The sequence below is a fragment of the Delphinus delphis genome, chromosome 16 (assembly GCF_949987515.2).
Source record: "Delphinus delphis chromosome 16, mDelDel1.2, whole genome shotgun sequence".
NCBI classification, from domain to species: domain Eukaryota; kingdom Metazoa; phylum Chordata; class Mammalia; order Artiodactyla; family Delphinidae; genus Delphinus; species Delphinus delphis.
The window spans coordinates 38,843,369-38,858,321 of NC_082698.1; the positions used below are offsets into that span (position 1 = coordinate 38,843,369).

The 14,953-nt window shown below is 38.9% G+C and overlaps 1 protein-coding gene across 4 annotated transcripts in view; it reads right to left on the reverse strand.

Moving 5' to 3' along the window:
• Window positions 1–13,763, reverse strand: part of A1CF (APOBEC1 complementation factor) — an 81,669-nt gene extending 67,906 nt beyond the window's left edge. For 2 of the 4 annotated variants that reach the window (XM_069541533.1, XM_060034563.1), the window contains exon 1: window positions 13,650–13,763. The gene's annotated coding sequence lies outside the window, so the exon portion shown is untranslated. The remainder of the gene's footprint in view (window positions 1–13,649) is intronic. The other 2 variants (XM_060034567.1, XM_060034562.1) reach the window with 2 other exon arrangements.
• Window positions 13,764–14,953: the final 1,190 nt, after the last annotated feature.

Here is a 14,953-nt window from a genome sequence, read left to right on the forward strand (position 1 = left end):
AACTTAATGGGGTAGGTATTTTCATTCCTCTGATATAGGTAATAAACCAAGTTAGAGAAGTTAATGAGCCCAAGGTTACTTAGGTAATAAGTGGCACAACCGTGATTTGAATCTAAGTAGCTGTCTACCTGTCTCTAAGTAGCTGTCTACCTGTTTCTTACTCCCTTCCATTCTTTAATCCTGTACTTTGTTCTCTTTCCTGCTCCTTTGGTGACACCCCTGGGTAAAGAAGTTGCTGATTCTATCTGGAAGGTACACCATGTTTTTAAGACAAGTTATTAACAGTTGTAGAGAAGCAATGCTGACAGACAAGCTTTCTAAATGCTATTTTTTCAAAGATGTAAAAAACTGATATTTTGATTACTGTTTGTTGATGTTTAAATCCATATACCATCTTACTTGGAGTCATTCCAAGTCCTAAATAGAGTGACTTAAAATAGCACATCCTAAGATACTGGGGAAATTGTACCACAGTAAAAATATCTATAGACAAAAATAAAACTATACCAGAGAAGAAAATACTATTGGGGCTACCAACTTAGAATTTATCAGAGAAAAAGAACAAGCAGAGGTATAATAGACAAATGATTGGATTACAATATTTATACATTTCTTTGTGTATATACATGTGTATATAATTACACCTGTACTAAATCAGGGCATTATGAACATTCAGGCGATGAGAAGACATGTCTTCCCAACATTTTTTAAAAAATAATTAAAAATCAGGAGTCACACACAATCTCTTTTGAAAAGAAAAAGTTACCCAAACTCTTGGGAAAGTTAAGCACATTCATCTGGCCCACAGATCATCATTACTGCAAAACAATCCTGACATCTGGAAATCCTTCTTGTTTTGTTTGAGAAAAAAGTGATTTCAAATGGTCAGAAGTTTTTATTTTCATTTAGAAAATCTGTTTAAAATTGCATAATTTATGGTCCAGTGGAGACACCTCCTGCTCTTTAACATATTCTCATTAAGTAGATATTACAGAGGTGTATTTTATTGGCTTCAAAAGACATTTCACCATTTATTTGCTTCAAATGCCCTTTAAATATCAACAAAGAGCCTTTAAATCCCTGGAATTTAGCTTGAAACTATAAACTACACAAGGAAAGACAGGAGAGGAAGTGTTAACCTATGCATGTCTTGTCAAAAATAGGACTTCAAGATTTAACTGCAGGTGTTTCTAAATTTTAGCAGAAACTATGGAGAAAGAACAGACTCCCTACCTGGCCTCATGTTATAATCACCCGTACTTGGGCATCACCCTTACCACCCCTAGAGGGATTCTCATTCAACTGGTCTGGAGTGGAGCCCGGGAAATTGTATGGTTTAAAACCTCCTCAGGTGATAATACGCAGCTGAGGTTAGAACTTCTGAACCTATGCATGTTAAAAATCAGTCTATGCATGTTAAATGTCAAACAAAATGAAATATGGAGAGTAATTTATTCCACCTGCCAAATAGTTGGGACAGACACATCTTAAAAAATTACTAAAAAAAAGAAAAAGTCTATAAAAGAAAGAGACTAGATTACAGGAGAAAGAATAATTCAAAATTGTCTCTAATAATTGTCCTGTCTACTTTTCATCACTTAATGAATAAATGTTTTCATAATTGCCAGTATTTACAAATAATGCCCTTGAAATACCAAAAAGATCACATTCTTCCTAGATTCTTGCCTAAGTGATTCATATTCAACTCCATTTCCATGAGGACCAACCAGTAAGGTATTCATATTAGCACTGTATGCATAAAACTCTATGTCGTGGCTCTATATATGGAGAGGAAGCAAAAGCTGTGAGGTAGAGAAAGGATAGAGAGTAGAAAGTAAGGATGGCTTTTAGAAGAGAGAGGAGCAGATGTAGGAAGTAGTTGAGTCAAGTTAACAGTGAAGCACCTTAGCAGATCCATGAATACCTACAGCTGAGGTCCTTATAGCCTCTTTATCCAGAACAACCTCCAGCACAGGCTCCTCATGAAGTCTGGATCTTGACATTTTCCTGCTCCTGTACATGTGTATCCTTACTTGTTGCTCTTCTTACTCCTATCCTCATCCTCCACCCTCTCTTCCATTACTAGACTTAACTCAGTCAAAGTAGAATGAAACTTCACTGCTTACTACCCCTAGTTACTGCCTACCCCTGCGAGATCAGTCTCCCTAAAATGTCCCTTCTAATATTCTTCATTGGTCTCATAATTAACTATAAAGAAACAGTCCAACCCCTTAGCCTGACATCCAGTATCCACCATGATCTGGTCCTAACTCTACTTTTCTGACTATCTCTCAATCCAAGTCTAGAGCTATTCTGCGCTCAAGCCCGTCAGGTCTCCCAGATACACCAGTTACTTCTTACTTCTTAGGTTCCTTTGTTCTTGTTTCCCATTTTCCATGTGCCTAGAGTCCCCATCCTTATTTTCACACACTCCCTGGCCGAGATGAATTTATGCCTGCACCATCAGGTTGTGTGTGGTTGTACATATGTAGGAATGCACAAGCACACGTGTGGCTATGAATGTGTATATATACATAAGGGTGAATAAACTCCTGGTGGCCAGTGTTGACAGCACAACATCACACAAGAAGTTTTCTTTTGTAGCTGGTTCTGACACCACCACTCCCTTACAAATCCTCCAGCTTCTGCTCAACTTGGATAAGAATATCAGAAACTCTGAACCAGAGATCCTCATAAGTGACCTGTACTTGACAACATTGAATATTGAGAGACGAATAGCAGTGTTTTTAATCCAAAAAAGATTTTGGAAAATTTTAACAGCAGATGGGAACTGTGCATGTGTTGGATGAAGGAGGGGGTAATGGAGAAGGAATGGACATCCTTAAGACCAGACAACGTGAGGTGCTTTCTATTCCCTTAAGGTTATACTGTGATGGTTAATTTTACGTATCAACTTGACTGGGTCACAGAGTGCCCAGACATTTGGCCAAGCATTATTCTGGGTGTGTCTTTGAGGGTATTTCTGAATGATATGAATGTTTGAATTGATAGACTGAGTAAAGCAGATTGCTCTTCCTAATGTGGGTGGGCCTCACCTAATCAACTGAAGGTCTGAATAGAATAAAAAGGCTAAATAAGAGAGAACACCCAGTTTATTACAAAAAAAAAAAAAGAGAGAGGGAGAACTCTGCCCTTCCTGAGTGCTTGAGCTAGGACATCAGTCTCTTCCTGCATTCAGAGTTGAACTGAAACATTGGCTTTTCTTGGGAAGCCTTCTGGCTTTCAGACAGGAACTACATGTTGGCTCTCCTGGGTCTCCAGATTGCCAAGTGCAGATCTTGGGACTTGTCAGCCTCCATAATCGGATGAGCCAATTCCTTATAATAAACCTCTTTATCTATTGATAGATAAATAGATTTATATGTATCTTACAGATACGAGAACAACGACAACACTAAAACCATGTAGGTATATGTATTAGCCAGTTAGGATTCCAATTGGAATATTGGTTCTGTTTATCTGGAGAACCCTGGCTAATACGTATACATACATGGTTTTGGTGTTGTCATTGTTCTAGTACATGTAAGATCAGGGTACAGATGGCTATTGTGTTGTCTTCTCTCAATAATAATGCCCAACTCTGACCCCATGACTGACTTTCTTAAAGATCCCTGGGAAAGAAAACTGGCAGAGTTTAGAAATTCTAGAATCACATAACCTAACGAGAAGAGTAGAATTTCTTTGCATGTATGTTGAATTTCTAAGTTGACTTACAAATTGGTATGGTGGTAATCACAGCATACAATGTAGATATCCTTCAGCTTAAAAGCAGATGTTTATCCAATAGTCCTGGGACCAATTATTTGTGTGGCTGATTACAGAGACCTGATGAGCTGGTGAGGTCTGGTGTTATCATGTCTCTTTTTATTCTCGTTGAGATTGTCCTTTTGAACTTAGTTCCTGCATCTGGTTTCCTCAGACCAATTTGGAAAACTTAAGTTGAAAACTCAATGTTCACCAAGGCTGCCAATCACTGACTAATGGAAGACATTCAATCCTGGAGTGAAGCTTACAAATTCCAATGATCTAAAGCTCTGTAGTACAATGGCCCTGAGGCAATCTGACTCTTTCAATAAAGGACAGCCTTACGTTTCCCTTAAAAAAAAAAAAAAGATTATATGGATATTCTATAACTAGGTCACTGAGTAAGGGTGACTTGCCATCTGATATACCTTGATAAGAGATGTAGCAAATGGCTCTGCTCGGTGTTTTCTTTTTTAAAAAATGTACTGTTTTTTTTTTTTTTGGCTGTGTTGGGTTTTCGTTGCTACACACAGGCTTTCTCTGGACGCGACGAGCAGGGGCTACTCTTTGTTGCGGTGCGCGTGCTTCTCATTGCGGTGGCTTCTCTTGTTGCGCAGCACGGGCTCTAGGCATGCAGGCTTCAGTGGTTGTGGCCTGGGGGCTCAGTAGTTGGTGCTCGCGGGCTCTGAAGCGCAGGCTCAGTAGTCATGGTGCATGGGCTCTGTTGCTCCGTGGCATGTGGGATCTTCCCGGACCAGGTACGAACCCGTGTCCCCTCCACTGGCAGGAGGCTTCTTGACCACTGCACTACCAGGGAAGTCCCTTGGTGTTTTATGAATTGCCTGCAATTGTAATTCTCACAGAGAGGCAGGTGACAGTTTCCTGTAGTAAGAATTTCAGGGCTCTGACTTGCCCAGTTGTATCTCACCGGGATGAGTAGCACAGGGCTCTGGCCATGTGTTCTTCATGCCCTCTACTTAGCTAGTCAGACCCAGGCTGACCAATTGCAGCATCCATCCCTCATCCCCGATCATAGACTGCCCTCCAAAGATTCAGGCTTCTGAAAGAAATCCAGATCCTCTTCTCCCTGCTCTTTGTCAACAACCCCCAATTCTACCCTGGTCTCACATCTAGTCTTCCCCAGCCCTCCCAGCGTTACAACCATATGGCTGCTCCCAACCTGATGCGCTTAGAAAAAGTGAAAGATTAAAGACCAGATTGTGCGAAGCTTGATGAATGATAATTTGAAGTGTTTGTTTCCACGATTCAGTACTTTTTTCCACTGAAAAGCCAGAAACTTCCAAGACTCAGTGTCAGAAAATAAAGGGAGGAGGCAAGAAAAACAGTCTGTACCTCCTGAAACATCTATGAAATTTACTCACACAAATTCCCGGCAGTCTGACCACACATACAACTTAGATTTATAGTTCTACATCTCAAAATTGGACAATTTGCTTCAAGGACAAGAGTCAGCTAGACAGAACATTTGAAGATGAAAGAAAAGATCCTAGTGTATGTCAATGATTAAATTGTGTCAATGCAGTATTTTTCGGTTGCAAAAATAAAATCAGCTCAAATGTATATATAAACAAAATAATACATTTCAATCACAGTGAAAAGAAAAGATTATATAAATTCTGATTTTATGCTAACTTACATGCGTTGGTATAAACTGCCCTTATTAAATCCTTGCCTCCTTATTTCTAGTCAGCCACTGAGTTCCGATACTTTGCTTTCTTTTGAATTTTCACTGCCATTAATTATCATCTCTGCAGCCATCATTTAATATTTAGATCATCGCTGTAATTCAGCCTCTAGTCTTTTCTAACTCTAATGTCATATGTACAACACTGGTTGATTTTCTTAAATATCCATTTTATATTACTCTTCAACTAAAATAATTCCAATGGCCTCATATAACTCTATGAACTAATGTCAATTTTTCTATCTTATTACCAAACTTCTCCAATGTTGTACTTCATATTAATTTCCAGTGTATACATTCCCTCTACTCAGGCCAGTTTGAAGGATGACTAGGAGTTAGGAGAAGGGAGAAGAAAGGGACTCTAGGGGACAGAGGTGTAAGTGAAAATAATATGGATGGTTGAGAAGCTGAGTATGATTAGCATGTTGAATTCAAGTTGGGAGGGGGTTTCTCGAGGGAGGGAGCGAGAGTGACAGAAGATAAAGCTGGTAAGGTAGGCAAGAATTAAATCAATATTGGCATGATAGAGTGTTCGCACTGTATTATGAAGTCACTGGGAACAGCATGGAAGAATTCTAGGACCCTGTGTACTTTAGAAAGATAACTCGTGAGTTTTGTTGAGAAGCAGCTTAAAGGCAGAAAGATTAGTTTCGAGACAGATGGAAAAGAAAAAGGAGGACAGAACATCCTACATTCATTCCTCATTCATTCATTGAGGAATGAAGGTAGGATAAAGAGAGGGAGGGCCATAAACTCACCAAGGACATACACTCATCTTAGCCCTTAGCCCTTAGCCTCGTGTTAGTTGGCACTTCATACCTATTTGCTAAGCAGAATGGACATTTTATATCCTCTGACTACTCTAGACGTTGTCCTCTTTTTCCTAATTTTCTAGTTTCACCACAGGATATTAGAATACACGATATTTTGCACTGTGTTGTTCATTATTGGTTCACAAGTCTAAGGGTGTCATAGTCAATAATGAACATAAAACCATGGAATCACGAAGTCATACTGACTTAGGTTCAAATATTGAGTTCCATCCTTTAAGAACTTTGCAAACTTGGGTTAAGTTATTTATAACTGGCTTCCAGTTTCTTCATTTCAAAATTGGAGATAATGATGCCTGCCTTATAGGGTTGTTATAGTGATTCAAAGTGATTGGATAAGTGCACAGCATGGAGCTTGGTACATGACACTCACTAATGTTTTTCTTTATCTCTTCTTCTACCTCTTCGCCTTCTGTCCCCAATTAGGTGGCTATTTTATTCAATAAAGAGTACTGTGCCTTTGAATACTTTGATTTTTTTTTTTTTTTTTTTTTTGTCATAACAGTGAAAATAACAGAGCCTGAGAGGTTTGTACTCTGGGGTGATTTCAGACCAGATTTCTAGTCTGCTTCTCTTGCTAATTACCCAGGTTCCTTTAAATCACTCTATACTGACTTAATTAGGAGGCCCTGCCTATGATAGAGAACATCTCTGCCTTGGGAAAACTGCAACAGAGTCGGGGAGAAATTGTTCCCAATTTGCCCAGCAAGCCAGTCATGGGGATAGTTAATTTCTAAGCCACGGACTTCCAGGCTAAAATATACTTTCTACATGTTGACCTCATAGCCTCTCTCTCTTCTAACCATTTTCCTCCAGTAAAGCATTGTGAAATCAACACAGAAATGAGATGAGAATTACAGCTGCAATAGCTGAGGTTTCTGCACACTTACTTGGTATTGTTCTAAGATCTTCATGTGTAACTTCTGCTCTAATCTCAAAGCAACCTTGATTTTACAGCAGAGGAAATAGGCACAGAGAAGTTACCTTGCTGAAGGTCACATGGCTAGTAAGTGGTGAAACTAGGATTTGAGCCCAGGCATTGTGGGTCCAGAGCCTTCTGCTCTAACATTGCATTCATCTCCCTCTTGGCCATTCCAGCACCATGAATCAGCTTTGTTTCATTGGAATTTGGGGAATACTTTGAAATATTGAATTATAATTATTGGAAGTAATAAACTGAATTATTATTATTATAGTAAATACTTGATCTTATGGCTTATTTTGAAAGGCAAATAAGAATAAGAGTTTCTAGACATTGTAATTTTTTCTCTTATCTTTATTACCCTCTGGGACCACATAATGGCATTCCCTGATTGATTCCAATTTAAGTAATGCAGTTGTATTAAGTAACTGTTATGAAATGAGAGAGACACGTGGAGGAATTAGTACCTGGTATGATGCTCAAACGATTTTAATAATAAATCAAAATTATTTAATAAGTAAATTCTTTCTCAAAAATCAGACAAACACCTGCCATTCAAATACCTTCTATTATCCACTGGTTACCCATGACACTTTCACCCTGGGCCATCTCTCCTCTACGTCTTCTCTTCCCCACCATCAAAACTTACCTATCCTAAGTACCACTTCCATAAGGCTTTATGAGACTAGTGAATATGCTAGGTGATTTTAGGCTACAGTGTTCCTGTATGTCAACACCTCAAAGCGTCCTGATCACTCCCACTCTGTATTCCAACTAATTCGTATTTTAAAAAGGAACTTCTGGAAACATACTCTTTTTATCCTAAATGAAGAACTCTATTGAGGCTGGTGGAGCTGCTATTTGGGTGCATCTGGGTTTCAATTTAAAGTTCCAAATTAGGTCAGTTTAAATATGGGATTCCCTTAGCATTCGGAGACCTAGCAACCCAATTATCCTTTCCCTGGGGAGAAGGGTGTGTCCTCCAGGTGGGAGGTGCTATGTCCTTTTCAGACACTGACAGAATTCGAGTGTAAGGCAGCCAAGTCATTCAGGACAATTACTTTGTATTTTCAGAGGTGACGCCACTGTGTTCCTGGCCTGTGCCTGCGCATATCTCCTCTGTGACCTGGGCCTGGCAGTCTCTCTGTTCACAAGAGAGGTCTCCTTTAACTGCGTCTCGGACTGTGTCAGTCCCTGAATCTGAACATAACAGGGAGAGTGGCACTCAGAGTGAAGGGAATATTTCCTCATAATCGTGGAGGTCCTATTAATCTCTGTCTCAGAGTTTGCATAGAGAATCAGGATGAATTAGAAATGCTGTCCTGTGGGAGGTGGTATAATGGAAAGGGCCTGCCTGAGGGGTGGAGTCCTGCACATGGGTTCTTCCCCTGATAAAAAGTGTCTTTTATCCTTGGGGCACTCATATAGCTTTTTCTCTGTCAAAGGACCTCAACGTTTCCTTTTAACTCCAAAACTCAGCGCTTCTCAGTGTTCCATTTCTACTCTGTTTGCAGAGTCTATGTGCCAGACTCCTGGAGTTCACTCTTGTTTCTACCACTGATTAACTGTGTGATCTTGGGCAATTTTTTTCATGTCTCTGAGATGTCACCTCTTTACAGGAGAAATGGAATTGCACCAGTACCGATTCCAGGAGATTCCAGAGGATTAAATGAGTTAATGGCAGGAGCTATGTAAGGATATAAGAGCTATTATTAATATCATTGTTATCATCATCATAGAGTGTCCATTGGCTGGTAGTAAATGCCTGAATTGTGAGGCAGCGTTAGGGCTCTTCAGGAAAGAGGATTGGAAAGAGGGTTCCTAAGGGGAGCATTTGTCTGTGCCAACAGAGTTTTCTCCATGGTATCAGATTCTGATTTTTGACTTCCACTGCGAGTAAGCACAGGTTTTAGGCTAAGCCAATTCATGCAGAAGGCCCCAGCTGAGCCCCAGCTGAGCACGAAATATAAACCTAATAGACGAGCTGGATAGAAGGATACTGCAGATGGGTTAATAGAAGTGAAAATCAATTGCGTTTATACCTAATACCCTGCCAGTGCTCTGTCAGTTTTTTAGGAGATGTTATAGAATCTTCCCTTCTTTGCTTCCTTCACTATCTTAGTTACAGCATCTGCACTGGTTTAAATCTTTTTAGGGTTGTTTTCTTCAGGGACCTGCATGGGACTTGTTCTCCTCTCAGCTTCCATCTGGATCCTTATGTCCTTTCCTCACAGTTTCATCAAACCTCTTAATTCATCAACAAATCAGTTAACGCCCAGGACAGTAGTTGAAGGCTACGTAGTCTGCACTATTGCTACATACATGGAGCTAAGCTTATAAACTCTAGGTGAGAGCATCGTTCAGTGATGAATAATGACAATTACCTTGAAGAAACTAGGATTACTAAATTGACTATGAAGAACTTTGGCATTAAAGAAACCTAAATTCTTCTGTATAAAATGCTTTGTAAACTAGAATATTCTATAGAAATAAGGTATCATGGTAGTTAATTTTGCTATGTAAATCTAGTGTTAAGTCCACTGGGCATCCCAAAACAATGGTCATTTTTTAACTGCTAGAGGAAGAGAAGACATTGCTATGTCCTTGAAGGAGGCATTTTGATAGAATTGCAAACCGGTTTGCTTGCTTAGTCATTCTGTCTGGCCAAATTGTCATATGCTAATTCTCTTTAGCCATATTACTGACTGGGGCAGAACCCTGTACATAACCTTGCAAACTAGGGAGAGTTATCCTAATCCTTATTATTACTTTCCTCTTAATATTAGCACGAACTGAGTCCTATTGGAATAAGCAAATCTGGAAAATGTTTTCTGTATGATCAGTAATACCTACATATATAAAGTTCCACGTATATATCCGAATAAGGAAAAAACAAGTTTAGTGTATATCTTTAAAAGAAAATCAAATCTGAGAGCTTAAGATACCAGTATGTTTTAGTCAAGACAACTATTTTTTTTTTTTTTTTTTTTTTTTTTGCGGTACGCAGGCCTCTCACTGCTGTGGCCTCTCCCGTTGCGGAGCACAGGCTCCGGACGCGCAGGCTCAGCGGCCATGGCTCACGGGCCCAGCCGCTCCGCGGCATGTGGGATCTTCCCAGACCGGGGCACGAATCCGTGTCCCCTGCATTGGCAGGCGGACTCTCAACCACTGTGCCATCAGGGAAGCCCAAGACAACTATTTTTACAAAGAGAAATATTTTAATTTTTCATTTGGATCCATCAAAAATATTCATCACAAAATTCTAATTTATTAAAATAAAAATTTGAAATAGTTCTTAATGCTGATAACCTAGTTGGGTTAGGTTTGATGGAATAAAGAGATAAACCAGCTTTTCTGATCGAATCAGCAGTAAATATTTGTTAATTACTGCCTGGATTTTACTTTATCAGGCCAAGGAGCAGATGGGATTTAGATTTCTAATACAGAATGTCACTGTAGTCGTGCTGCTCCTTTTCTAGATGCTTTCCCTGGGGGAGTTTGGACTGTTACGACTGCACTTTAGAAGAACCTGGTTACTGTTTCCATGAATAAGATAAAATGGTGTTTATCCTCTGTGGATCAATACCATCTTGTTTGAACTTATTGAGTCATTTAGAGACACATAAGGTAATGAAAACCATTGTGCAATAGTACCCAGCGTACTACCCATACTGCCCAGGTTTCTGTAGGATGACAGTATTTTAAAAGATAGTTATTGAAACAGATTTTTAATATCAACTGGCTGTGTGATGAAATGAACACACACTGTGACAGGGTATCCTGTGGGTTTCAGTGAAAAAATTATTTTTTTTAGAATAAAAGAGAATGATAAGTTGTCTTATTTTCTGAATAAATGGAATGGGGTTTCACTTTGTGACTCATCAAAAAACTTCATTGTTTACATACAGCTTTTTACTTAAATGATAGTAGCATTGTTTTGACAAAGAGGAGCTAATAGGTAAGTTTGGAAAGTTTTAGGAGACTTTTCTGGAGGTTTTTACCAACAGGGAAACGGAAAGGGAAGAGAGTTTTGCTGAATTCCTCCTGTGTACCAGGGACTGTGCTTAACTATTTTGCTTTATCATCTCATTTAATCTTTACTAAATTCTGCAGGACAGATTTTGCCCCCATTTTACCTTTGAGGAATCCGAGATTTAGGGAAGCTGAATATCATGCCCAGGGTCACAAACCTAGGGAGTTTGTGAACAAGCAGTCCAACCCAGCTCTGTCAGGAGAAAAGTCCAGTGTTCTGTCTATAATTAATTTGGAAAGTCTCTAAGATAGGCATGGTCCTGTCTGACGAAAGATGGTTAGACTCTCAGGTACCTAAGAGGTTTTCAATCGTGATGATTTCAATAGTGACGGTTTCAGTCAATTCTGGTTGTTATGAAGGCTGGACACGGGCTATAAAAGTGATTTGTTCTGTCTTAATCTGTAGTCTGAGGAATACCATTTCTGAGAGATGTTAATAAATGTTACTGAAAGAAGATGTTCTGTTGTAAATTAAGCTTAGGAAACAGAACGTTGCCTGCTCTCCTAGGTATTCAAGATGAATGAATGTATTTACACACAGAGTAAATCTCCAGTCATTGTGAGGACGTCTCATGGTTCTATGCTTGGGCTCTGGAGTCAGACCACTTGGCTGGGGAACTTGGCTTCGCCACCTCCTAACTGAGTGATGTTCAGCCCATTAGGTAACTTACTTGTGCCTCAGTTTTCTCGTTTTGAAAAATGTTATAATAGTATCTACCTTATATGACTCTTCTAAGAATAACTTGAGATAAACGCATGGAAAGCGCTTAGAAGTGCACTTGGCAATATGCGTCATAAACGTCTGTTATTATTATTATTCAAAATACTCATGTAGTAACAAGACCTGCTTTAACTTGTCCAACCACCATTTCCTCAACTTACTGGACAATAGAATCCCTCTTTCTGAGCCACATATATTAATGTCCACTGAATACAGTGTAGGAAATGCTATATTTGAAAAGACACAAAAGCAACTTGGTATTAGCCCAATTGGAAATAATAACCAAATATTCAGTGTTTTCATATCCACTATGTCATTTTATGTTTGCCCATAATAACTAATTTCTTTTTTCTTGACAACTATCTTTCTCCTTCCCTTACACTTGATAAATAATAAATTGGAACAGTAAAATATGAGAACTGTCTCAAATGGGCAGTATCAATACTATTCCAGAAAATATTGCCCTTAAAAATGAACCTGTAAGTCATTGTCTATTACCTGTATTTAGCAGGGGAAGGCCTCAGTGCTTTGACAAGTTAGTAATTTCACTTTTGTTTCCAGACCTATTATGCTCCTACTGTATGCATCTCAGCACATATTAATAAAAAAGAATGTTTCAGACCAGACCGCCACATCTTTGACGATCTTAAACTGTATACAACTAGAGTTAAATTTGCCAATGCACGTTTTGCAGAACACTAATCCTGCACAATGCACAAATGATGGTGTGTTAGTCATCTTCTTGGAGATACACAATACACATCTAAGAAGTCCCGTGGTAAAGAAACTTGTTTGGGAACCCATTCTCCTTGGAACTTACTTTGGTAATCATAGAACAAAACTATCACAATCAGAGTATTTAAGAGATTTCTGGGAGGAATGGGATATTCCTGGTAAGTGCCCTGATTGATTTCTTTTTTTTAGGTAAAATACCATTATAGTCTGATTGTGAATCATCTTGTTGGAGTGAACAAAATGATCATGTGAAATATATCCACCGCAGCACAGTTGCCCAAACCATCCTGAAAGGAAAAGATCTAATAATTAGCCATCTCAAGGTTGAGATTTAATATACTCAAACCAATCATTGTTCATGACTCTGTGTGTGTGTGTGTGTGTGTGTGTGTGTGTGTGTGTGTGTGTGTGTGTTTTCGGTGGTGGTGCAGGATAAAGGAGGAGAGGAAAGAAGATAATTGAATATGTGAAGTCTAAAGTATGGTAGGAATTATGACCTATACAGAGAACTCAGAATCTGTCAGTGATGTTAATACTATTTCTCTTCTTAATTATACTTTTACGCTTCCTGGGATCTGAGGACCAGGACAGTCAGTCAACCACAACTCTCCCAGCTGTCCGGCTATTGCTAAATACATTTCTCAGAAACGTTAGCCTTACTCTTATACCCAATGTGATAAATCTCCATTTTTTTTAACCCTCAGACATTGATTAAATCAAGGAGCAAAAACAGCTGCCGTCTCATTTTGACATTACACGATCATTCTAATTTTCTTTTGTTTTCAGGTGGCTTCATTAGTATAAAAACAGACTAGAAAAGTCTCTGAATTCAGCTCTATAGTGGAAGAGGGTAAAAACTGTTTTCACTGCATTCCCACTGATCCACACCGCACAGTTTCACACAGTTGAAATAGAAAAAGCAAAACACATGGACAATACCTGAGTGATTTCAGAGATCCCCACCCGGAAAAGGTTTCCTTGATTATGGCGAATTCAACGTGTCACTCTGGGTATGCTCTAATCATCATATCAAACTCCAAAGGTTCAGTGGCTTTAGGTTTGGTTTACAATTCCTGGGAGTTAAACTTTAACTCACCCTGTCTCTTGCATCCATGCAGCCCTTTGACCAGATAATTGGGTCACTACAACCCAAGCAGAATCTACAAAACTACTGTTGTCATTTGTTTACCATATTAAAATGAATTTTGCATTAAGAATCATTAATGTGAATATTATCTTGATGCCGTTTTAAGTGATATATATTTTAAAAAGTAGAACTCACTGCAATTTGGGTAACTAAGCTTTTCTTTATATTGGCTTCCTTGTTTTCTGCTATGCCAAAATGATATTAACCCTATGGTAATTTAGGAGAACGTTTCCTTTTTTTTTTCCCTCCACACTTCCTATGTCAGTGTATTACATGGAATAAAGTGTGGAGTTTTAGGTCAAGTATGTAGATAAAGGCAGGCTTACCAAAATAAAATACAAAAAGCATTTATATAACCAAATAAATAGGGTCAGATCAGGTTGGGGAAAGCACGCTTCTTTTTATACAGGCTGCTCATTCAGATTTTAAGAGGGAGCCGTCATAATCAGCCATGTACTGAGGTTATATGAGAGCCAAAGCTATTGTTCATTACTTGTTCATTTTTTGAAGAATAGGAAAATGTTATTTCCAAAGATATAAACTCTACGTTCTCAGTTCTCTGAGAAGAGCTCCAGTCTATAGAGGAAATTTCTAAGGGTCATAAAGCCCACTTAAAAAAAAAAAAAAAAACTAAAACCCTCCTAATTTTGAGCAAATTGTAAGGGTTTATAAACTACAGGTCCCCGCGCTAAAATTAAAGGGCACACTTGGCTTCAGTTCTAATAAGAGGAGTCTGATTTTCTAGGAACCAACTATTAACAGAAGTACTTGTTCATTCTGTGCTTTTGTTTGTTTGTTTTTACAAACAGTCGTTCCATAATATGGACATAGAGGAAGATAAGTCGACTGCGCACATCTGGGAAAATAAAGTATACTGTCAGAATGCTAGTTCTGTCCACAGTTTTCAGTTCTCAAACACAAGGAAGCCTTGATTTACCTAAGCTTTTTCCAAAGCAAGGCCTGACAAGGTTTAACAAAAACACTCCCAGAACAATTGTTTTGCCCTGAAATTTTGCCCCTGGAGTGAGACCTGAGGGAAGCATCATGCCCCTCCCAGCTAGACAGCTCTCTGAGGGATGCATCCCTCTACAACCTC